The following is a 24,141-nucleotide window of genomic DNA, read 5'->3' as shown; positions in this document are numbered from 1 at the left end:
CATGCTTCAGCTGAGGGATACTTCAACAAGAAAGAAAAAAACACAATGCATTCTGAACCTGATTGAATGTGTGAAGTTTCAAACAGCAAGCACAAACCATGTTAGATTTTCAGCTCGATTTCCATTCACCAATATAGGACAAAATGCAGTGAAATCTGAAAATACTAACTGTACCTGAGAGAGAATAGTTGCACCTAAAACGTCCAAACTTGGCAAGCATAGTTAGGCTAGGGAAAAGAAGAATCTTCCCAGTATCAAAACGACCTCTAACCATAATAGAAGCTGTCACAATTGCACTAAATAAAATACATACCCTGACACTCATCCTAACCTGTTTTGAGAACCATTGATTCTTAGAATTTAAAAATTGTTGAGCCTAGTGAGCTAGCAAACAGATAAATTTCTGTACCTTATCAAAAAAGTCTGATCAAACAATTGGGGGTGGAATTTCAATATATTGGTATTTCCCTTTTTCTTATACAGTGCTCTTGGATACACTTGTTTTGGTGTGCTTCACCTTTGGGCCTCTTCTACAAGAAACAAACCAGAAAATGCTCATGGGGAACTAATTGAGAGTGTGAAGTTTCAAGTAGCTAGCACAAACCCTGTTTGATTTTTAAGTGGACTTCCATCCACCGATGTAGGTCAACATACTGTGATACCTGAAAATACATACTGTTCCAGCGAACAGTTGCACCTAGAAGTCCCAAATGTGGCGAGCAGACTTAGGCTAGGAAAAAAATAAATACTGCCTAATATCAAGAAATTATCCCAAAACTATCTCTAACCCTAACAGTAGCTCTAACTGGAGTCCTAACACTAAGCATAACCATAAACCGATCCCTAAACTCTTTAGAGAACCATTCACTTTAGAAGTCCCAAAATTTGGAGCAGAGTGGGCCATCAAACAGATGAATCCTGTGCAGTATCAAAACATCTGACTAAATTATTTGGTCAGGTATTTCAGTAAATGGATATTTTCCTGTTTTTTTTATAGAGTGTTCTCAATTAAGTTGTTTTAGCATGCTTCATCTTAGGGCCACCTCAACAACAAAGAAAGAAGACATTGAATTTTTAGACCTGATTGAGTGTTTGAATTTTCAAGCAGCAAGCACAAACCCTGTTATAGTTCCAGCTCGATTTCTCTTCACTAATATAGGTCAAAATTCAGTGAAACCTTAAAACACAAACTGTTCCTGAAAGCGAACACTTTCACCTAGATGTCACAGACATGGAGAGCATAATTAAGGTAGATAAAGGATGAATTATTCCCAGTATCAAAACACCTAGACATAAACTAACTCTATCCATAACACAACATTTTAACCTTAGCACTAAAACTAACACCAACCCTGACACTAACACTAACCTGTTTAGAAAACCACCGATACTTGAATTCCTAAATTTGGGGAGCCTAGTGACCTAGCAACGAGATGAATTTCTGAAACTTATCAAAGAAATCTGACCAAACAATTGAGAGAGGAATTTCAGTAACTGTGTATTTCCTGTTTTCTTATAGAATGCTCTTGGATAAACTTGCTTTTGTCTGCTTCAGATTTGAGCCTCTTCTTTAAGAAACAAACCAGACAATGCTCATGGATAACTGATTTAGTGTGTGAAGATTCAAGACACCAGCACAAACCCTGTTTTATTTCCAGCTGGATTTCCATTCACCCATATAGCTAAAAATGCAGTGATACCTGAAAATACAAACTGTTCCTGACAGTGAACACTTGAACCTAGAAGGCCCAAATGTGTCAATCATATTTAGGTTAGGGAAAAGATGAAATCTCCCCAGTATCAAAGAAATTAGCCAAAAATTAACTCTAACCCAAACACTAGTTCTAACCTTAGCACTAAGCCTAACCCTAACCATAACACTATCCCTAACCTGTTTAAAGAATCTTTGATATTAGGAATCCCAAAAGTGTGAAGTATAGTGGGGCCAGCAAACCGATGAATCCCATGCTGTATAAAAGATATTTGACTAAATAATTTGTAAGGCATTTCAGTAACTGGGTATCCTCCTGTTTTTTTCATAGAGTTCTCTCAGAAAAAGTTGTTTTTGCATGTTTATGCTGAGGGCTACTTCAACAAGAAAGAAACAACACATGTATTCTAAACCTGACTGAGTGTGTGAAGTTTCAAGCAACAAGCTCAAACCCTGTTTAATATCCAGCTCGATTTCCATTCACCGTTATAGGACAAATACAGTGAAACCTGAAAAGTACTAACTGTTATCAACAGCGAACAACTGCACCTAGAAGGCCCAAACATGGAAATCAAAGATAGGCTACAAAAAAGTTGAATCCTGCCCAGTAACGAGAAATTGGTACAAAACTAACTCTAACCCTAACACTAGCTCAAACTCTAGCCCTAGCCCTAACCCTAACCCTATCTCTAAATAGTTTAGAGAACAGTTGATCCTAGGAGTCCCAAAAGTGTGGACCATCATGGGGCCAGAAAACAGATGATCCTTGTGCAGTATCAAAGACATCTAACTAAATAATTTGGATAGGTATTTAAGTGAATTGGTGTTTTCCTGTATTTTTCATAGATTGTTCTGGCACTAAGTTGTTTTGCAGGCTTCAACTTAGGGCAAATTATAAGAAAGAAACAACAATGCATTCTGAGACCTGATTGCATGTGTGAAGTATCAAGCAGGAAGCACAAACCCTGCTTTATTTCCAGGTGGATTTCCATTCTTGCATATAGGTCATAATGCAGTGAAACCTAAAAATACAAATTATTCCTGACAGGGATCCCTTGTACCTACATGGGCCAAACTAGGCAAGCATAGTTAGGATACCAAAAAGATGAAACCTGCCATATATATATATATATATATATATATATATATATATATATATATATATATATATACTAACTCTAACCATAACACAAGTTGTCACCCTAGCCCTAAAATTCATACAAACACTTACAGTTTAGCAAGCCATTGATAATTGGAGTCCCAAAATTTGCGAATCTAGTGGGCCATCAAAAAGATGAATTTCTGTTCCTCATCAAAGAAATCTGATGTGTCAATTGGGGGAGAAATTTGAGTAACTGGGTATTTCCCTGTTTTCTTATAGAGTGCTCTTGAATAAGCTTGTTTTTTGTGCTTCAATTTTGGGCTACTTCTACAAAAAACAAACCAGAAAATGTTTATGGAGAACTGATTGAGTGTGTGAAGTTTCAAGCAGCTAGCACAAACCCTGTTTGATTTCCAGCTGAATTTCCATTCACCCATATAAAACAAAATGCAGTGATACCTGAAAATACAAACTATTCCTGACAGTGAACTCTTTCACCTACATGGCCCAATTTTTGTGAGCATAGTTAGGTTAAGAAAAATATGAATCTTACCCTGTATCAAAGAAACTAGACCCAAACTAACTCTAACCATAACACAAGCTGTCACCCAAGCCCTAACTCTCACAAACCCTGACACTAATTGTGACCTATTTAGACAACCATAGATAATTGGAGTCTCAAATTTGGGAAAATAATGAGCTAGAAAAAAGATAAATTTCTGTGCCTCATCAAATAAATCTGACCAAAAAATTGGGGGAGGAATTTCAGTAACTGGGTATTTCTCTGTTTTCTTTTAGAGTGCACTTGGACAAACTTGTTTTTGTGTGCTTCAGCTTTGGGCTAATTCTACAAAACACAAACCAGACAATGCTTATGGAGAACTGATTGAGTGTGTGAAATTTGAATCTGCAAGCAAAAACACTGTTCAATTCCTAGCTCAATTTCTGTCACCCACTTAGGTCAAAATGCTATGAAACTGAAAATACAAACTGTTTCTAATAGCAAACACATCACCTAGATGGCCCAAACTTGGTGAGCATAGTTAGGCTAAGGAAAAGATGAAACCTACCCAGTATATATAAATTAGCACAAATCTAATTATAATCCTAACACTAACTCTAACCCTAGCCCTATCCCTAAATGTAACCCTAAAACTATCCCTAAAATGTTTAGAGAATCATTGATATGAGGAGTGCCAAAAGTGTGGAGCACAGTGGGACCAGCAAATAAATGAATCTTGTGCAGTATCCAAGATATCTGATTAATAATTTGGTTAGGTATTGCAATAAATGTGTATTTTCCTCTTTTTTCATTGAATGTTCATGGATTAAGTTGTTTTTACATAATTCAGCTTAGGGCTACTTCAATGAAAGCAACAAGACAATGCTTTGTGAGACTTGATTAGTGTGTGAAGTTTCAAGCAGCAAGCACAAGCCCTATTCAATTTGCAGTGTGATTTTCATTCACCTGTATAGGTCATTATGCATTGAAACCTGAAAATATAATCTGTTTCTGACATAGAACACTTGAACATGATTTGCCCAAATGTAGCAACCATAGCTAGGAAAGGAAAATGATGAACCCTGCCCAGTATAAAAGAAACTAAGTAATACGAACTCTAACCATAACACAAGCTTGTAACCTTAGCCCTAAAACTAACAGAAATCCTGACACTAACCCTAAACTGTTTAGGGAACAATTGATACTAGATGTCCCAAACTTGGGGAGCTTAGTTAGCTAGCTAACAGATGAATTCCTACACCTTTTCAAAGAAATCTGAAAAGAAAATTGGGGAAGGAATTTCAGTAACTGGGTGTTTAACTGTTTACTTATAGAATTCTGTTGGATGTACTTGGTTTTGTGTGTTTCAGCTTTGGCCCTCTTCTACAAGAAAAAAAAAACCAGATAATTTTCATGGAGAACGGATTGAGTGTGTAAAGTTTCAAGCAGCTACTATAAATCCTATTTTATTCCCATCTGGCTTTCTGTTCACCCATATAGGTCAAAATGCAGTGATACTTGAAAATACAAACTTTCCTGACAAGGAACAGTTGCACCTAGAAGACCTAAACATGGCCAGCGTAGATAGGCTAGGTAAAAGTTGAATCTTGCTGAGTATCAAAGAAATCAGCCCAAAATTAACTCTAAGTCTAACACTAGCTCTAACCCTAGCACTAACCCTAACCCTAAACTTAAAACTATCTCTAAATTGTTTAGAGAACTATTAATCCTAGGCGTCCAAAAAGTGTGAAGCAGAGTGGGGAAAGCAGATGGATGAATCCTGTGCAGTGTCAAAGACATCTGATTAAATAATTTGGTTAGATATTTCAGTAAATGCATATTTTCCTGTTTTTTTTTCATAGAGTGTTCTTGGAATAAGTTATTTTGCGGGCTTAAGCTCTTTGCTACTTCAACAAGAAAGAAACAAGATAATGCATTCTGATACCTGATTAGTGTGTGAAGTTTCAAACAGAAAGCACAAACTCTGTTTGATTTACAGCTAGATTTCCATTCACCTTATAGGTCATAATGCAGTGAAACCTGAATATACAATCTGTTCCTGACAGGGAACTCTTACACCTAGATGGCCCAAATTTGGCGAGCAGAGTTAGAATAAGTAATTGATGAATTCTGTCCTGGATTAAAGAAACTAGACAAAAAACCAACTCTAAACATAACACCAACTTGTAACCTGAGCCCTAAACTTATAGAAACCCTGACATTAACCCTCAACTGTTTAGACAACAATTGATACTTGGAGTCCCAAAATAGTGGAGCCTACTTAGCTAGCAAACAGAAGAATTTCTGCACCTTATCAAAGAAATCTGACCCAAAAATTGGGAAAGTAATTTTAGTAACTGACTATTGCCCTGTTTTCTTATAGAGTAGTCTTGGATAAACTTGTTTTTGTGTGCTTCAGCGTTGGGCTTCTTCTATAAGAAATAAACCAGACAATGCTTATGGAGAACTAATTGAATGTGTGAAGTGTCAAGCAGTTAGCACAAACCCTGTTTGATTTCCAGCTGGATTTCCATTCACCCATACATTTCAAAATGCAGTGATACATGAAAATACAAACTGTTCCTGAGAGTGATCAGTTGCACCTAGAAGGTCCAAGCTTGGTGATCATAGATGCAGGAGCTAAAAGTTTATATTGCCCAGTATAAAAAAAAATTAGCTCAAACTACCTCTAAACATAACACTAGATCTAACCCTAGCCCTAACCATAACCCTACCCCTAAAACTATCCCTAATCTTTTTAGAGAACCGTTGATCCTAGGACTCCCAAATGTGTGGAGCAGATTGAGGCCAACAAACAGGTGAATTCTATGTAGTATCAAAGATATTTGACTAAATAATTAGGTTAGGTATTTCAGCAAATGTGTATTTTCCTGTTTTTTCATATAGTGTTCTTCTCGGATTAAGTTGTTTTTCATGCTTCAGTTTAGGGCTACTTCAACAAGAAAGAAATAAGACCATGCATTCTGAGACCTGATTGAGTGTGTGTAGTTTCAAGCACCGAGCACAAATTCTGTTTGATTTCAAGCTCAATTTCCATTCAGTGGTATAGGTCATAATGAAGTGAAAACTGAAAATACACATTGTTGCTGACACTTAACACTTGCACCCAGATGGCCCAAACTTGGTGAGCATAGTTAGAATAGGTAAACGATGATTGTGTTTTAGTGTCAAAGAAATTAGGCAAAAACTAACTCTAACTATAAAACAAGTTTTTAACCCTAGCACCACATCTAACAAAAACACAGACATTAACCCTAACCTGTTTAGAGAGCCATTGATACTTGGAGTTCCATGCTTGTGGAGCCAAGGGGTCTAGCAAACAGTTGAATTCCTGCACTTTATCAAATAATATGACAAAAAAATTGAGGGAGGAATATAAGTAACTATGTGTTTTCCTGTTTTCTTATAGAGTGCTCTTGAATAAACTTGTTATTGTGTTCTTCAGCATTGGGCATCTTCAACAAGAAAGAAACCAGACAATTCTCATGGAGACCTGATTGAGAGTGGGAAGTTTCAAGCAGCTAGCAGAAACCCTGTTTGATTTCCAGGTGGACTTCCATTCAACCATATAAGTCAAAATACAGTGATACTTGATAATACAAACTATTCCTGTGAGTGAACCATTCCACCTAGAAGGCCCAAACATGGTGAGCATAGTTAGGCTAGGGAAAAGAGGACACATTCCTAGTATCAAAGAAATGAACAAAAAACTCACTAGCTCTAACACTAACCCTAACCCTAACCCTAATCCTAACCCTAACAACATCACTAAACAGTTTAGAGAACCATTGAACTGAGGACTCTCAAAAGTGTGGAGCATTGTGAGGCCAGCAAAGAGATGAATCTTGCACAGTATCAAAGACATCATACTAAATAATGTGGTTAGTATTTCATTAAATGGGTATTTTTCTGTTTTTTCATAGAGTGTTCTTGGATTAAGTTGTTTTTCATTGCTTCAGCCTAGGACTACTACAACCAGATTGAAAGAATACAATTCATTCTGAGACCCAATTGAGTTTGTGAAGTTTCAAGAAGCAAGCACAAACACTATTCAATTTCCTGCTTGATTTCCATTAACCCTTATTGGTCAAAATACAGTGAAAACTGAAAATACAAACTGTTCCTTACAGTGAACATTTGCACCTAGATGGTCCAAAGTTGATGAGCATAGTTACCAGAGTTAAAAGATAAAACCTGCCAGGTATCAAAAAAAAAAAAAAAAAAAAAACGAGGCAAAAACGAACTCTAACCATAACACAAGCTTGTAACCTTAGCCCTAAAACTAACACCCTGATAATAACCCTAAACTATTTAGAGAACAATTAATACTTGGAGTCCCAAACATGGGGAGCCTTGTTAGCTATTTAACAGATAAATTCATGCAACTTTTCAAAGAAATCTGAACAGAAAATTGGGGAAGGAATTTCAGTAACTGGGTATTTCTGTTTCTTATAGAGTGTTCTTTGATAAACTTGTTTTCATGTGCTTCAGCTTAGGGCATCTTCTACAAGAAACAAACCACACAATACTCATGTGAAGTTGATTGAGTGTGTGATGATTCAAGCAGCTAGGAGAAACACTGTTTGATTTCCAGATGGATTTCTATTAATCCATATAGGTCAAAAGGCAGTGATACTGGAAAATACCAACTGTTCTAGACAATGAACAGTTGCACCTATAAGGCACAAACTTTATGAGCATAGTTAGGCTAGGTAAAAGATAAAACTTGCCCAGTAGCAAAGAAATTAGCCCAAAATTAACTCTAACCCTAATATTGGCACTAATCCTAGCCAAACCCTAACCCTAACAGTATCCCTGTATGATTAGAGAACCATTGATCCTAGGACTTGCAAAATGTGGAGCAAAATGGGGCCAGCAAACAAATGAAATCTGTGCTGTATTGAAGACATCTCATTAAATAATTTGGTTAGGTATTTCAGTAAATGTGTCTTTTCTAGTTTTTCCATACAGTGCTCTCGGATTAGTTGTTTTTGCATGTTTCAGCCTAGTTCTACTTTAAAAAGAAAGAAACAAGAAAATGCATTCTGAGACCAATTGAGTGTGTGAAGTTTCAAGCAGCAAGCACAAACCTTGTTCACTATGCAGCTCAATTTTTATTCATACTTATAGGTCATAATGCAGTGAAACATTAAAAAACAAACTGTTCCTGACAAGGAACACTTGCACCTAGATGTCCCAAAATTTATTACCATAGTTAGGATAGGTAAAAGCTGAATCCTGCCCAGTATCAATGAAACTAGACAAAAACTAACTCTAACCCTAAGACAAGATTTTAACCCTAGCCTTAAAACTAACACAAATCCTAACACTCACCCTAACCTGTATAGAGAACCATTGATCCTTGGAGTCACAAACTTGGGGGAACTAGTGGGGTATCAAACGAACGAATCCCTGTACCTTATCAAAGAAATATGACCAAATATTTGTAAGAGGTGCCACAGCCTGGCTGGCTGGGCAAACTATCCGGTGGGTGATGAACAACTTGTGTACATTGATACAGCAGGAGTGGGAGCCTTTTATTATAAGACAACAGCGGTATTTATACATTCCACACTGCTTATCTAAATTAACATAAACTAGATACAGCAGTCAACCAATAAGGAATCTCCACACTTAATGGCTCGCTGGCATTACTTCACAAACCACTCCCTCTGGCAAAATGCCAGAAGCCATCCAGACTTGTTTACAGACTCTAACATTTCTCCCTTTTGTTTAATTTAAATAACAACCATAGTGGTTTTTACACAAACACCATAAATAATCTGCTGCTGAGAGTCATAGCCAAGTAGGAATGACGCATGCTATTTGGGGTTGAAAAGTGACCCTGCTCTGGGATTAAGGTGGCTCCGGGTTTAGGGTGGATCCTGCTGGAATAGGGTGGCTCCAGATTTAGGGTGGGTCCTGCTGGAATAGAGTGGCTCCAGGTTTAGGGCAGATCCTGCTGGGATTAGGGCATATCCTGCTGCCTTCGGTGCCCATTCCTTGAGTTCCCATTGAGTTCTTGCTGGGTTCTGAAAGAATTGGCATGCAGAGCCTGGTGGAGGGAGTGTATTTTTCCCAGAACGTGCATGTAGAGTGCCAGTGAGAGTTCGGAAATAAAGAGTTGCTGTTTGAATCTACAAGGCTTTTGTGGTGTCTCAGTTATTTGGTGCCCAGCCAGACTGTGGCATTTGGCGACCCATGAGGGGAACTCCTGAAGCTTGGAGGAAAGTGAAATTGCTAGTTCCTGAGGAAGAGCGAAAGAATGGGTGACCATTTCAAAAAACAATGTGTTAAGGTTTTGATTTATTTTGTTTTCATTTCAAGTTGCCTATTCCTAAAACTTTCTCAGGCAAACTAGGGAAAATGGTTGACTCAAGGTTTGAAGTTGTTTTCCCCCAAGGAAGAGAAATTGTTAGAGGAAGGAGGCACCCCAACAAGACCAAGAACAGTTAGGACATATGTTGATACAATACAAAAGTGTAGTCCATGGCTTTTTAAAGAGAAGTTGTTAAATATATCAATATAGGACCATCATAGTATGCTGTAAAAAGATTTTTCTTCAACAAGAAAGAGATAGCTAGTTCTGTTTCATACACTTGTCTAAGATCTTGGTTTTTACAGACATCTGATTAATTTACAAAGCTAAAGTGTTAAAATATCAACCACTAAATATAAAATCAAGAACTCTTTACTTATTAACTTACATAAGGTAATATATTTAAACATTATGTGTGTTTTTATAAATTGGTAAATGGAAAAAAGTTTAATATTGCTTTGTGTTGTGTCTTTGCTAATACAAGGTTACTAAGAGTTAAGATTTTATCATGTGTAATTTATATACAAAGAGTATAAGAACTTTCAGTTGGGTTTCAATTATAGTATTATAGTACCATAAAAACATGAAAGTATTTCATCTTATTAGAGTGGACTAATTTGTCTAAATCAGAAATTTTATAAGAGTTGTTTCAGAATGTGAATTAATAAAAAGGGTTAATGGATACAAAAGAGATATAAAAAGATTCAAGTTGTGGAAATATATTTTAATAGAAAGACTAAAAAAAGAAATGTTTATAGATGAGATAATCTCTGTGTGGTTAAGTAAAAAGTTGTAAAATGCCATTTAAAACGATTTTGAGGAAACTAGACTTACTTTAAAAGGTTGAGAAAGGAAGAAAGAAGAAAAAGGTATTTGTACATGGCAGATTGAGACAGAGCTTCTTAATGGAGTAAAAAAAAAATGCCTTTAGTTGAAGGGCAGTCATGTAAACTAACATTAAGTGATTTAAACAGAACTAACCTCGTTTAAAGGAGTGAAGCTTTAGGTGGTGAAAAAGTACATTTATAAGTACAGTATAGATGAAAATTGGAAGGGTTTAAAAGGTTAAATTGAAGGTGGTCGAGATGCCTTCATGATGGAGGGAAGATCGCATCATTCAAAGCCTCGTTAATCTTAAAAGCATTACTAAAAAAACATGAAAATGGGAATATAATAGGATAAAAGCAATTTGGAGAATGAATATTAGAAATTTGAAGTGAAAAACCTTGAAGACAGAAGTACAGGTAGGTGAAAAAAAAGATAGAAAATATGTAGGAAGATAGCGAAGATGTAGGAAGACAAGAATTTTAAACCCACAAAATAGGAAACAAAAGAAAGCTAGGAGGAAAAAAAGCAACTAAGGGTGAATGTACAAACCTTAGGAAAAAAAACTAGAAGATAGAAATAAGATAGAAAATGGTTGAAATGTCAAGTAAAGTTATTTCAGATAAAAAATACAAAAAGCAAAGACAACTATTAGACACAGACATTCAAGATAGAAAAATGTAGAAGAGAGAAGTTTAAAGTCAAATATTGGATAAAATAGAAGAACAAGGAGATTATTAGTAATTTTTTTTCAAAAAGCCCATCAACTTTAATTTCTGGTGGTGCAGAAATTAGAAGTCTCAGATGAGGGTGTTAAAATTTATAGACAAGAGCCAATTTAGAAAACTTTAAACTGGAAGAAAATTGGTTTAAAACCACATCAAAAAATTAAAAGGACTAAAATAATTCTAAAAACTAAGGCAAAATGCTTTGGAAGACTTGAATTTAAAAGGATCTTTAAATTTCCAAAGGATGCATATAGAATATTTTGGAACATCATCCCTGAAGAAAAATCAGGTAATGTTTTACTTAACAAGAATCCCATACTATCCACAGGGATAAGACATAGTTAAAAGAGCTCATCAAACTATTAAAATGTACTTATTAAAGCAAAAAGAGAAAATTGGAAAGGGGTATATATCCCCCAAATATAAACTTAAAATAACCCTTTTTACTCTAAACTTTTTAAATTTGGATTCATCAGGGATTAGTGCTGCGGCAAGGCATATGTGTTCAAAAAATGTACATTAGCCTAAGGTACTTTGGAAAGATTTTCTAACAGGACGATGGAAAGGTCCTGACCCAGTGATTGTCTGGAGTCAAGGTTCAATTTGTGTGTTTCCACAGGGAGAACAGCAGCCAATTTGGATTCCAGAGAGACTAACAAAGCAATTTCTACAGACCCAAAAGAAGATGATTTGACTCAAATCCATAACAGCTGATACCCAGAGCTCCAGCTTGGCTATTCTTACATCTGTGACAGTAATTAACCAGGATGCTTTTTTCAATATCTATTTTATTATTGCATTTTTCCACATCATAAAGTTCTATTTTATTTTTTGAGCTCATACAGACCTAGGTTAATGTTTTTCTGATCAGTTTTATTTTTTGACTGTGGAGTTTTTAAACATTGCAATGGGGATTTCACCTGTGTAAAGCTACAAGGCCTTTACTATTGTCTTATGTGTTGTACGTTTGTGTGAACACTTGTGTTTTGTGTTGTATGTCTGTGTATGCGCATGTCCATATATCATATATGAGGAATGCTCATGAAAAAATGGATCCAAATTTTTTTTTATTCACGTGATTTTAATGGTTTAATTTAAATTGGGTAAACAGCTTTTGAGGATTATTTTAATATGTGTACAAATAAGGAGGTTAACAGATCTGTTTGTTTACTTTCACCTTTCCATTTTCATTATACTTAATAATTCTGTTCAAGATAATTTAAATTGTTCAGAAAATTGTTTTCTTAGTACCTGTTGGAATGTTACATATTTTTTTAGCCATTATTGCCAGAATTCCTATCTTCATCCCAGTGCTGGTGAAGACAAAGACAAAACCAAACTACAGCTTCTATAATAGCTATCACAGTAAACTGTATAAACTGATGCATCAATGAATAATAACTCAACAAGTAATGCTCAATCAAGGAGTTGATTTACTTTGGGAGGAAATGGACATATTGATAGATTCCTCTGCTTTGAACTGCTTGCAGAACTTGCCTGGATTATATATCACTTGTATGCATTGTGAACTATCTGTTGGTGCAGCGAATTGTGATAGTGCTGGCCTATCTTTGCTGATGGTGTCACCGGTGATACAATTTTTCCAAAAGAGCTGTCAATTGGCTTGATGTCATGGCATTTCTGTATCCTCTTCCTTCTACTAGTGATGGTCTAAAATTTGGGGGCGAACAGAGGTGAGGCAAAGAACCTCACCCCCCACTGGTGCAAAGGCCAAATTTGGGGGCCAACAGAGGTGAGGCAAAGAACCTCACCCACCCACTGGTGCATAGGCCTATCCATAAGTATGGCTGTATGCTGGACCAGTAGTCAGTGACAGGTATAATCCAATTGCAGTGGTACCAACCTAAGACAGGAGGCTGACGCCTAGAGGTCAGCTCATTCGATGACGGGTAAGGACCATATGTTGAATTGGATAACCTAACAGGCATGGTCCCTAAGCCACATTGCTTGTTGTTTATTTAAACAGAAGGGAGGAGATGCTGAGAGCCATAGCCAAGTAGGAATGATGCATGGCATTTTGGGGTTGAAAAGTGACCCTGGTCAGGGATTAGGGTAGCTCCACGTTTAGGGTGGATCCTGCTGGAATAGGGTGGCTTTGGGTTTAGGGCAGATCCTGCTGGGATTAGGGCATATCCTGCTGCCTCAGCGCCCGCTACTTGAGTTCCTGCTGAGTTCTCATGGGGTTCTGAGATTTGGTATGCAGAGCCCGGTGGAGGCAGTGTATTTTTCCAAGAACGTGCATCTAGAGTAAAAGTGAGAGTTCGGAAATAAAGAGTTGCTGTTTGAATCTACAAGGCTTCTGTGGTGGCTCGGTTATTTGTTGCCCAGACAGACTGGGGCAGGAGGAATTCCAGTAAAGGGTATTTTTCTGTTTACTTATAGAGTGCTCTTGGATAAACTTGTTTTATTGTGCTTCAGCTATGAGCCTTTTCACCAAGAAAGAAACCAGACAGTGCTCACAGAGAACTGATTGAGTGTCTGAAGTTTTAAGCAGCTAGCAAAAACACTGTTTGATTTCAGGCTGGATTTTCATTCACCCATAAAGATCAAAATGCAGTTATACCTGAAAATACAAACTGTTCCTGAAATTGAACAGTTGCACCTATAAGGCACAAGCATGGTAAGTATAGTTAGGCAAGGTAAAAGTTGAATGCTGCCCAGTATCAAATAAATTGCCCTGAAACTTACTCTAACCCAAATACTAACTCTTACCCTAAGCATAACCCTAAATCTAGCTCTAACATATTCCTAAAATTTTTAGAGAACCATTAATACTAGGAGACTGAAAAGTGTAAAGCAGAGTGGGGCCAATAAACAGATGAATGCTGTGCAGTTTCCAAGACATCACACTAAATAATGTGGTTAGGTATTTTAGTAAATGGGTATTTTTCTTTTTTTCATAGACTGCTCTCAGATTAAGTTTTTTTTCTATTCCTCAGCTTAGTGCTACTTTAACAAGAAAGAAACAAGTAAATGCATTCTGAGAACCCAATGAGTGTGTGAAGTTTCAAGCAGCAAGCACAAACCTGGTTCAATTTTCATTTTGATTTCCATTCACCCATAAAGGTCAAAATGCAGTGAAACCTGCAAATACAAACTGTTTCTTAAAGTGAACACATGTACCTAGAAGGCCCAAACTTGGTGAGCATTGTTAGTATAGATAATAAATGAATCCAGGACAGTATCAAAGAAACTAGACAAAAACTAACTCTAACAATAACACAAGCTTAAATCCCTACCCCTAAAACTAAGACAAACCCTTACACTAACCATAGTATGTTTAGATAACCATTGATCCTTGGATTCCCAAACTTGGGGAGACTAGTAGTCTATCAAACAGATAAATTCCTGTGCCTTATCAAATAAATCTGATAAAAAATTGGTGGAGGGAATTCAGGAAATGGATATTTCCCTGTTTTCTTTTAGAGTGCTCTTGAACAAATTTTTATTGTGTGCTTCAGCTTTGGGCCTCTTCTACAAGAAAAAAAAAATACAATGGCCATGGAGCACAGATTGACAGTGTGAAATTTCAAGCAGCTAGCACAAACCCTGTTTGATTTCCAGCTGGATTTCCATTCCCCCAGATAGGTAAAAATACAGTGATACCTTAAAATATAAACTGTTCCTGAAATCGAAGAGTTGCACCAAAAGGGCCAAATGTGTCTAGCATAGTTAGGCTAAGTAAAAGTTGAATGCTGCCCAGAATCAAAAAAATTGGAACAAAACTAACTCTAACCCAAACACTAGCTCTATCTCTAACCCTAACTCTAACCCTAATCCTAACCCTAACCCTAATCCTAGCCCTAACACTATCCCTAAATTGTTTAGAGAAACATTGAAACTAGGATTTTGAAAAGTGGGGCCTGGAAACAGATGAATGCTGTGCAGTAACAAAGACATCTGACTAAATAATTTTGTTAGAGATTTCAGGAAAGGTTATGTTCCTCTTTTCCATAGAGTGCTCTCAGATTAAGATATTTTTGCATGATTCAATTTAGTAATACTTTAAAACAGAAGAAACATGACAATGCATTCTGAGACCTCATTGAGTGTGTGAGTTAAAGCATCAAACACAAACCCTGTTCAATATCCATTTTGATTTCCATTTACCTGTATAGGTCAAAATGCATTAAAATCAGAATATACAAACTGTTCTTTATAGCAAACACTTACACTTAGAAGGCCAAACTTGACGAGCATTGTTAGGGTAGGTAATAGATGAATCCAGGCCAGTATCAAATAAACTAGAAAATAACTAACTCTAACAATAACACAAGCTTGGAACGCTAGCCTTAAACTGTTTAGAGAACCATTGATCTGTGGAGTCCCAAACTTGGAGAGACTAGTGGACTATCAAACAGATGAATTCCTGCACCTTTTCTAAGAAATCTGATGAACAATTGGAAGAGGAATTATAGTAACTGGATATTTCTCTGTTTTCCTATATAGTGCTCTTGAATAAACTTGTTTTTGTGTGCTTCAGATTTGGGCCTCTACAACAAGAAAAAAAAAACCAGACAATTCTCATGGAGAACTGATTGAATGTGTGAAGTTTCAAGCAGCTAGCACAAACCCTATTAGATTTTCAGCTGGATTTTCATTCACCAATATATGTCAAAATGCAGTGATACCAGAAAATAAAACTGTCCTGACAGCGAACAATTGCACCTAGAATGCACAAACATGGTGAGAATAGTGAGGCTAGGTATAAGATGAAACTTGCCCAGTATCAAAGAAATTAGCCACAAACTAACTCTAACCCTAACACTGGCACTAACCCTAGCCAAACCCTTACCCTAATAGTATCCTTAATCTGGATAGAGAACTGTTGATCATAGGAGTCCAAAAAGTGAGGAGCATAGTGGGGCCAGCAAACAGCTACAATCTCTGCTGTATTGAAGACATCTCACTAAATAATTTGTTAAGTTATTTAAGTAAATCTCTGTTTTCCAGTTTTTCCATAGAGTGGCCTCAGGTAAAGTTGTTTTTGCATGCTTCAGCCTAGGACTACTTCAAAAAGAAAGAAACAAGAAAATGCATTCTGAGACCTGATTGAGTGTGTGAAGTTTGAAGCAGCAAGCACAAAACCTGTTCGTTTTGCAGCTAGAATTCCATTCACCCTTATGTCATTATGCAGTGAAACCTGAAAATACAAACAGTTTCTGACAGGGAACACTTGCACCTAGATGTCCCAAACTTGGCAAGCATAGTTAGAATAGGTAAAAGATGAATCCTGCAAAATATCAAAGAAATTAGACAAAAACTAACTCTAAGCATAACACAAGATTGTAACCCTAGCTGTAAAACTAACACAAACCCTGACACTCCCCCTAAACTATTTAAAGAACCATTAGTTCTTATAGAGTCCCGAACTTGGGGGTACTAGTGGAATATCAAACTGATGAATCACTGTGCATTATCAAAGAAATCTGACCAAAGAATTGGGGGAGGCGTGGATTTCAGTAACTAAGTATTTCACTGTTTTCTAATAAAGTGTGTTTGAATAAAATTTTTTTTCTTGTGCTTCAGCTATTAGCCTTTTATACAAGAAAGAAACCAGACAATGCTCATAGAGAACTGATTGAGTGTCTGAAGTTTCAAGCAGACAGTAAAAACACTGTTTGATTTCCAGCTGGATTTCCATTCAACCATATAGATCAGAATGCAGTGATATCTGAAAATACAAACTGTTTTTGTTATTGAACAGTTGCACATAGAAGGCCCAAACGTGGCGAGCATAGTTAGGCTACATAAAAGTTGAATGTTGTCCAATATCAAAGAAATTGGCCCAATACTAACTCTAACCCAAACAATAGCTCTAACCCTAACCCTAAACCTAACCCTAACCCTAACACTATCCCTGAATTGTTTAGAGAACCATTGATACTAGGAGTCTGAAAAGTGTGGAGCAGAGTGGGGCCAGTAAACAGATGAGTGCTGCACAGTTTCCAAGACATTAGACTAAATAATATGGTTAGGTATTTCAGTAAATAGGTATGTTCCTGTTTTCCATAGAGTGCTATCAGATAAAATTCTTTTTGCATGCTTACACTTAGGACTACTTTATCAAGAAAGAAACAAGACAATGCATTCTGAGAACTCATTTAGTGCATGAAGTTTCAAGCAGCAAGCACAAACCCAATTGGATTTCCATTTCAATTTCCATTCGCCCATATACGTCAAAATGCAGTAAAACCTGAATATACCAAATGTTTCTTAAGGCAAACACTTGCACCTGGAAGGCCCAAACTTGACAAGCATTGATAGGATAGGTAATAAGTGAACACAGGCCAGTATCAAATAAACTAGACACAAACTAACTCTATTTATAACACAAACTTGAAACCCTAGCCCTAAATCTAACACAATCCCTTACACTAACCATAACCTGTTTAGAGAACCATTGATCCTTGGAGTCCCAAACTTGGGGAAACTAGTGGGGTAACAAACTGATTAATTCCTGCAGCATATCAAATAAATTTGACCAAACAATATGGGAGCAATTTTAGTAACTGGGTATTTCCCTATTTTCTTATAGAGTGTTCTTTGATAAACTTGTATTTTTGTGCTTCAGCTTTGGACCTTTTCTGAAAGAAACCACCAGATAATGCACATGGAGAACTGATTGAGTGTGTGAATTTTTAAGCAGCTAGCACAAACACTTTTTGATTTCCAGCTGGATATCCATTCACCCATACAGGTCAAATGCAGTGGTATCAGAATATACAAACTGTTCCTGACAGTGAACCGTTGTACCTAGAAGGACCAAAATATTTGAGCATAGTGAGGCTACAAAAAAGAGGAATCCTGCCCTGTGTCAGTATTACCTTAAAACTAACTCTATCCATTACATTACCTGAAAACTAACTCTATCAATTACACTAGATCTAATCCAAGCCCTAACCATAACACTAACCCTAAAACTATTCCTAAATGGTTTAGAGCACCATTGTTCCTAGGAGTCAGAAAAGTGTTCAGCAGAGTGTGGCCAGCAAACAGATGAATCCTGTGCAGTATCAAAGACATCTAACTAAATAACTTGGTTAGATACTTCAATAAATGGGTATTTTCCTGTATTTTCATAGAGTTCTCTCAGATTAAGTTGTTTTTGCATGCTTCAGCTTAGGGCTACTTCAACAAGAAAGAAACAAGAAAATGCACAATGAGACAAGGAGACCTGATTGTATGTGTGTAGTTTCAAGCAGCAAGCACAAATCCTGTCCAATTTTTAGCTCAATTTCCATTCACACATATAAGTCAAAATGCAGCGTAACCTGAAAATACAAATTATACCATACAGGAAACACTTGCACCTAGATGGAGAAAATTGGTGAGCATACTTAGAATAGGGAAAAGATGATTCCTGCCCAGTATGAAAGAAATTAGATAAAAGTTAACTCTAACAATAACAGAAACTTGTAACCCATGCCATAAAACTAACACAAACACTGACACTCACACTAACCTGTTTAGAGAACCATTGATTCTTGGAGTCCTAAATTTGGGGAGACTAGTGGGAGACCAAAAGATGAATTCCTGCATCTCATCAATGAAATCTGATCAGACAATTTGGGGAGGAATTTCAGTAACTGGGTATTTCCATATTTTCCTATAGAGTGCTCTTGAATAAACTTGTTTTTGTATGCTTCAGCTTTGGGCCTCTTCTACAAGAAATAAAACAGACAGTGCTCATAGAGAACTGATTGATTGTGTGAAGTTTCAAGCACCAAGCACAAACCTGTTTGATTTACAGATGGATTTCCATGCACCCATATACATCAAAATGCAGTGACATAACTGAAAATACAAACTGTTCCTGACAGTGAACAGTTGCACCTAGAGGGCCCAAACTTGGAGATCATAGTTGGGATAGAAAAAAGATGAAACCTGCTCAGTATCAAATAAAATATCCAAAACCTAACTCTAACCCTTATACAAGATCTAACCTTAGCTCTAACCCTAACTGAAACCCTAAACATATCCCTAAACTGTTTAGAGAACCATTGATGTAGGAGTCCCAAAGTATGGAGAATAGTGGGACCAGCAAACAGATGCAACTCATGACGTATCAAAACCATCTGACTAAATAATTTGGTTATGTATTATGGTAAATGATTATTTTCCTGTTTTTTCCTAGAGTGCTCTTGGAAAAAGTTCTTTTTGATTGCTACAGCTTAGGACTATTTCAACAAGAAAAAAAAAAAAAAAACAAGACAATGCCTTCTGAAACCTGATTGAGTGTGTGCATTTTCAAGCAGCAAGCACAAACAAGTTTAAATTTCCAGCTTGATTTCCATTCACCTAAGTACATCAAAATGTAGTAAAACCTGAAAATACAAACTGTTCATGACAGCGAACACTTGCAAATAGGTAACCCAAACGTGGCAATTTTAGTTACAATAGGTAAAAGATGAATCCAGCTCAGTATCAAAAAAACTAGACAAAGACTAACACTAACGATAACACAGGCTTGTAACTCTATCCCTAAAACTAACACAAACCCTGACACTAATGTTTAGAGAACCAATGATTCTTGGAGTCCCAATCTTGGGAAGACTAGGGGGGCTAGAAAAATGATGAATGTCTGTGCCTTATCAAAGAAATATTACCAAAATAATTGGGGGAGAAATTACAGTAACTGGGTATTTCTCTGTTTCTATAGAGTGCACTTGGATAATCAATAAGCAAACACAAACCCTGTTTGATTCCCAGCTCATTTTCCATTCACTGTATAGGTCAATATGCAGTGAATCCTTAAAATACAAACTGTTCCTGACAGTAAACACTTGCACCTAGAAGGCCCAAAATGTTGAGCATTGTTAGGCTAGGTTAAAAATGAATTCTGCCCTGTATCAAAAAAAGAAAAAAAAACTATAAAAACTAACTCTAACCATAATGCAATATTGTCACCCTAGCACTGAAATGAACACAAACCCTTGCACTAACACTAACCTGTTTAGAGAACCATTGATACTTGGAGTCCTAAAAGTAGGGAGAATAGTGGGCTAGAAAACAGATGACTTCCTTCTTACCAAAAAATTATGGGAGGAATTTCAGTAACTGGGTACTTCCCTCTTTCATTTTATAGTGCTCTTGGATAAAGTTGTTTTTGTGTGCTTCATATTAGGGCCTCTTCTACAAGAAACAAATCTGACAAAGCTCACAGAGAACTAGTTCAAAATTCAGTGATACTTGAAAATATAAACTGTTCCTAACAGCGAACAGTAGCATGAAGAAGGACCGAACTTGGCAACCATAGTTATGCTAGGGAAAAGTTGAATCTTGACCAATATCAATGAAATTGGCCGAAAACTAACACTAACCCTAACACTAGTTCTAATCCAAGGACTAACCCTAACACTAACCCTAACACTATCCCTAAACTGCTAATGAACCATTCATAGTATGAGTCTGAAAAGTGTGGAGCAGAGTGAGATTATCAAACAGATGAATCCTTTGCAGTATCAAAGACATCTGACTATATAATTTAGTTAGGTTCAGTAAATGTGTACTTTCTTGTTTTTTCATAGAGTTATCTCAGATTAAGTTGTTTTTGCATGCTTCAGCTTAGGGCTACTTCAACAAAAAGAAACAAAACAATGCATTCTGAGACCTGATTGAGCACAAACCTTGTTTGATTTCCTGCTGGATAACCATTTATACATATAGGTCAAAATGCAGTGGAACTTGAAAATACAAACAGTTCCAGACAGTGAATACTTGCATCTAGAAGGCTCAAACTTGGAAAGCATAGTTACTCTGGTAAAAATTCAATCCAGTCCAGTATCAAAGGAACTAGAGGAAAACTTACTCAAACCATAACACAAGCTTGTAACCCTAGCCCTAAAACTGACACAAACCCAGATACTAACCCTAACCTGTTTATAGAACCATTGATAATTGGAGTCTCAAATTGGGGAGACTAGTGTGCTAGCAAACAGATGAATTTCTGCACTTTACACAAGAAATCTGACGAAAAATTAGGGGAGGAATTTCAGACACTGGGTATTTTACTGTTTGCTAATAGATTGCTGTTGGATAAACTTATTTTTGTATGCTTCAGCTTTGGTCTTTTTCTACAAGAAACAACCAGACAGTGCTCACAGAGAACTGATTGAATATGGGAAATTTTAAGCACATAGGAAAAACCCTGTTTGATTTCCAACTGAATTCCACTCACCATATGGGTCAAAATGCAGTGATCCCTGAAAATAGAAACTGTTCCTGACAGTGAACACTTGCACGCAGAAGGCACAAACTTGGTGAATATATTTAGGCTAGGAAAAAGATGAATCCTTCTTAGTATCAAAGAAATTGACCCCAAAATATATTTAAACCTAATACTAATTCTAACCCTGGCCCTAAACCTAAAACTAAACTTAACGCTATCTCTAAACTCTTTAGAGAACCATTGATACTAAGAATCCCAAAAGTGTGGAGCAGAGTGGGGCCAAAAAACAGATGAATCCTGTGCAATATCAAAGACATCTGACTAAATAATTTGGTTAGGGATTTTAGTAAATATGTATTTATCTAATTTTTAATAAAATGCTCTCGATAAAACTTGATTTGCATGCTTCAGTTTAGGGCTACTTCAACAAAAAGAAACCAGCAATGCATACTTACTTAACCACATTGAGTCTTTGAAGTTTCAAGCAGCAAGCACAAACACTGTTCAATTTGCAGCTTGATTTCTATTCAGCCATATAGGTCAAAATGCAGTGAAATATGAAAATACAAACTGTTTCTGAGAGCAACCACTTGCACATCAAAGGCCCAAACATGGTGAGAATAGTTAGGCTAGGAAAAAGATGAATTCTTCCCAATATCAAAAAAAAAAAAAAACTGGACAAAAACAAATTCTAACCATAACACATGATGTCTCCTTACATCTAGATCTAACACAAAAAATAAGACTAAGCCTAACTTGTTTAGAGAAGTACTGATCCTCTGAGTAACAAAATTGGGAAGATTAATGGGCTAGCAAACAGAAGAATTTTTGCACCTTATGAAAGAAATATGACTAAACAATTGGGGGATAAATATCAGTAACTAGGTATTTACCTGTTTTGTTATAGAGTGCTCTTGGATAATTTTTTTTTGTTTGCTTCAACTTTGGGCCTCTTCTACAAGAAACCATCCAGAAAATGGTCATGGAGAACTGATTGAGTGTGTGAAGTTTCATTCATGTAGCAACAAACCCTGTTTGATTTCCAGATGAATTTCCATTCAACCCTATAGCACAAAATACAGTAATACCTGAAAATACAAACTGTTCCTGATATTGAATAGTTGCACCTAGAAGGCCCAAAATTGGAGAACGTAGTTAGGCTAGGTAAAATTTGAATCCCTCCCAGTATCAAACAAATAGGCCCAAAACTAAATCAAAACCTAACACTAGATCTAACCCTAGTCCTATCCCTAACCCTAACCCTAACCCTAACCCAAACACTATCCCTAAATTGTTTAGAGAACCCTTGATTCTAAAACTGCTAAAATTGTAGAGCAGAGTGGGGCCATCAAACAAATGAATCCTTTGCAATATCAAAGACATATGACTAAATAATTTGGTTAGGTATTTCAGTAAATGGGAATTTTCCTGGTTTTTCATAGAGTATTCTCAGATTATGTTGTTTTTGCATACTTCAGCTTAGGGCAACTTCAATAAGAAAGAAAGAAGACAATGCATTATGAGACCTGATTGAGTGCTTTAAGGTTTAAGCAGCAAGCAAAAACACTGTAAGATTTCCAGCTTGATTTCCATTCATCCATATAAGTCAAAATACAGTGAAACCTAAAAATACAAGCAGTTCCTGACAGTGAATACTTGCACTTAGATGGCCCAAAGGAGGTAAGCAATGTTAGGATAGGCAAATGATGAATCCTGCCCAGTATCAAAGAAACTAGACAAAAACTAACTCTAACCAGTACACAAATTTGTAACCCTAGCCCTACAACTAACAAAAACCTGGACACTAACACTAACCTGTTTATAGAACTATTGACACTTTGAGTCCTATACATGAGGGAGCATAGTGGGATAGCCTATAGATGAATTCCTGTGCTTTATCAAAGAAATATGACCAAAAAATTTTAAGAGAAATTTTGGTAACTGGGTATTTACCTGTTATCTAATAAAGTGATCTTTGATAAATTTGTTTTTGTGTTCTTCAGCTTATGACCTCTTCTACAAGAAACAAATCAGACAAAGCTCACAGAGAATTGATTCAGTGTGTGACATTTCAAGCAGCTAGCACACACTGTTTGATTTCCAGCTGGATTTCCATTCACACATATAGTTCAAAATTTAGTGATATTTGAAAATACAAACTGTTCCTGACAAGGAACAGTTGAACTTACAAAGCCCAAACTTGGGAACCATGGTTACCCTAAGGAAAAAAAAAAGAATCTTAGCAGTAGCAAAAAAATTGGCCCAAAAATAATACTAACCCTAACACTAGATTTAATCCTAGCCCTAACCCTAAAACTATCCGTAAACTCTTTAGTGAACCATTCATACTAGGAGTCAAAAGAGTGTGGAGCAGAGGGGGGTCATCGAACCAATGAATACTTTGCATTATCAAAGATATCTGACTAAATAATTTAGTTAAGAATTTAAGTAATTATGTATTTTCTTGTTTTTTTTTTCATAGACTTCTCTACAGGTTAAGTTGTTTTTGCATGCTTCAGCTAAGGGAGAGTTCAACAGGAAAGAAAAAAGACAATGCACACTGAGACCTGACCGAGTTTGTGAGGTTTCAAGCAGCAAGCACGAACCCTTTTCGATTTCAAGATGAATTTCCATTCACCCATATAAGTCAAAATGCAGTGAAACCTGAAAATACAAACAGTTCCTGACACTGAACACTTGGATCTAGAAGGCCCAAACATGGTGAGCATAGTTAGGCTGGT

The sequence above is a fragment of the Callospermophilus lateralis genome, chromosome 12 (assembly GCF_048772815.1).
Source record: "Callospermophilus lateralis isolate mCalLat2 chromosome 12, mCalLat2.hap1, whole genome shotgun sequence".
Taxonomy (NCBI): domain Eukaryota; kingdom Metazoa; phylum Chordata; class Mammalia; order Rodentia; family Sciuridae; genus Callospermophilus; species Callospermophilus lateralis.
This window is presented reverse-complemented; position numbering follows the sequence as displayed.